Source organism: Chrysochloris asiatica, unplaced genomic scaffold (assembly GCF_000296735.1).
Source record: "Chrysochloris asiatica unplaced genomic scaffold, ChrAsi1.0 scaffold00177, whole genome shotgun sequence".
In the NCBI taxonomy this organism is placed as follows: Eukaryota; Metazoa; Chordata; class Mammalia; order Afrosoricida; family Chrysochloridae; genus Chrysochloris; species Chrysochloris asiatica.
The window spans coordinates 1,977,740-1,980,367 of record NW_006408695.1 but is presented as its reverse complement, the minus strand read 5'-3'; the positions used below and the strand labels follow the sequence as shown (position 1 = coordinate 1,980,367).

At 34.4% G+C, this 2,628-nt stretch overlaps 1 pseudogene; it reads left to right on the top strand.

Annotated features, from left to right (window-relative positions):
- LOC102832040 overlaps positions 1-2,628 on the top strand; it is a 7,131-nt pseudogene that overhangs the window by 3,286 nt on the left and 1,217 nt on the right.

Sequence of the window (2,628 nt, the reverse complement as noted above, 5' to 3'; positions counted from 1 at the left end):
TCCTATACCTCCAGTGTATAATGAGGCATATGAGATATAAAGAGTTCCTGGGTGGATGTACCTCATGTATTTAAAAATCTCACCTTCTAAGTGAAAGGTTGGAGATTTTAATCCACCCAGAAATGTTTGAAAATAAAGGCCTTAAGATGTACTTCGTAAAAATCAGCTGTTAAAAATCCTATAAAGCACAGTTCTATTCTGACACACACAGAGTTGCCTGAATCAAAATTTACTTGGTAACAAATGGTTTATAAAAGGAGGCTTTAAAAAATTCATGAAAAAATGGTATTGAAAGATATAGGAACATTTTCGCAAACATTTTGAAGCCCCTCATATTATAGAACGGAGCTCCGGTAGCATAGTGGTTACGAATCAGGCTGCTAACCTCAGGGTCAGCAGTTTGAAACTACCAGCTCTTGCGCGGGAGAAAGATGAGGGTTTCCATTAAGATTTACAGCCTCGGAAACCCTGTTCACGGTCATTATGAGTCGGAACCGACTCCACCGCACGTAATCACCACCACCACCATATTATTGAAGAAAGTATGAATTTTAATCTTATTTGATATTAGTTAGTTGTTTGTGCTTGGGAAAGTCACTTTGCTTCAAAGAACATCAATTTACTTAGGACTTTATTACCAGATTTCACTATGGAAATTCTTGAAAAAGTCCAGGTTGTTACAGAAAATAAGAGGTTGATAGATTCAGAATCTTGGCACAGCTATCTCAATAAATCATTTTGTTTGCCATCTTTACTTCTTAAGGAGCATTTCAATACCTAGAATAGAGAAATGCATGGGAATCAGACTCTAATAACAATTACTTGGGGCTGGAGGGGGAGTGAAAGGGGGAAACCATTATTTAGAAAGCAGTGAATTTCTGTTTATGGTGATAAGAAATTGGGCAAAGGTGATGGCTGCACAAGATTAATGTAATTGGTCTCACTGAATTGAATTTATGAAAAATATTGATTTGACAAATTCTGAGTTTTTTTTGTTTTTACAAAAGAAAATCAGGAGCCATTTCAGCACCAATGCATCCATTTTGACAATGTTAAAAAAGGATGTCAGAAACACATGGAAACTGGGTTTTGATTGGTGTTTTATTCTACATTGCTGTCATGCTCCTCTACTCCCATCTTAGTTGAGGCTGCAATAATCATCATTTCTGACTTATCATCGTCCTAAACATTTCCGTTGCCTATGGTCTTGGAATTAGGGATATAAAGCAAAAATTACCCTTTCTGATTGCTAACATAGAGATCTGTTTCATTTTTTAGAGAAAGCAATTAAGAATACGATGAACCCACAGTAAAAGAGGCTGTCTGAAAGCCCTTTATAGTTCACAACACTTAGAAGAATAGCCATTTAATAAAACACATTGGAAATTTATGAATTTAAGTTTTAAACCACTGTGCCTATATATATACTTTTTATTTTAATAAGCCTTTTAGCCTTCAATAAATGAATGAGTGATTTTTAAATGACATTTAGTCCTTCATGCAGTAATTTTTATTTCTACCTTCCCCAACATAGTCATTTACTTTTGTTAGAAACTGTATGCCAGATATTACTTAAAACTGGCATATATGTAAGAAACTATGACAAATATAATGTATTTGGGATTTCATACCTTAGGTTTCACTTAATACTGGAAGAGAAATAACAGAAAGGAAGCAAATGACTTTTACAAATAGGAGATTGTATTTGCGTCCATTTTTGAGATACTGATAAAGTTTTAGAATAAACTTTAAAATTACATGATAATATCCAGCACTTTTCAAGAAGCCTTATCAAGTAAATTTCCTTAGCAAAACTATTTAGCAGTGAGTAGTGAAATAGATCTCCTTTAAGGTATTCTGTCAGCTAGTTCATGCATACTGTATTTGAAATTTTGCATTTGGGTGACATAAAAATCATTGTTGAAAACCTCAGAATTTTAATGGCTGTGAATAATTTATTTTCTTTTCATTTCAGGTTTTCAAAGAATTTGTCCATAATTCTCAGTTTAATATAATTTGACTATCTTTATTTCTTTCTCATAACTCTTTTAATAGTGACATCCCTGCAAGCACAATGCTGCATTGGTATAACCTGAATCTTCATTTCCACTCTTTGAAATGATATGATAAATAGGAAAATCCTACAAGTAAAGCCAATAGAAGTTTCTAAGTGGATGTTCTAATGCCCCTTGGTTTCCTTCTAATTGGGAATGGAAATTCTGTTGCAAAAATAGAATTTTAAATGAAAAGTTTTTAAAAATTATTTCTTTATTGTCCTATGTTGTCTTGTGCATAGTTTACTCTTAATATAGAAAGTATCAGTATTGATACACTTCACCCCTCCTCTGTAAGTTTGTCACACTATGGTGGGTTTTGTGTTGCTGTGTGGCTGGAAGCTATGCCACCAGCACATTAAATACCAGAAGGGTCATCCATGGTGCAGAGGTTTCAACAGAGCTTCCAAAGTAATACAGATTCGGAAGAAGGAAAGGCATACCACTTCTGAATGGCTAGTCACTCAAAACCTTATAAATAGCAGCAGAACATTGTCAGACATATTGCCCGAAGATGAGCCCCTTAGATTGAAAGGAACTCAAAATACCACTGGGGAAGAGCTACCTCCTCAAA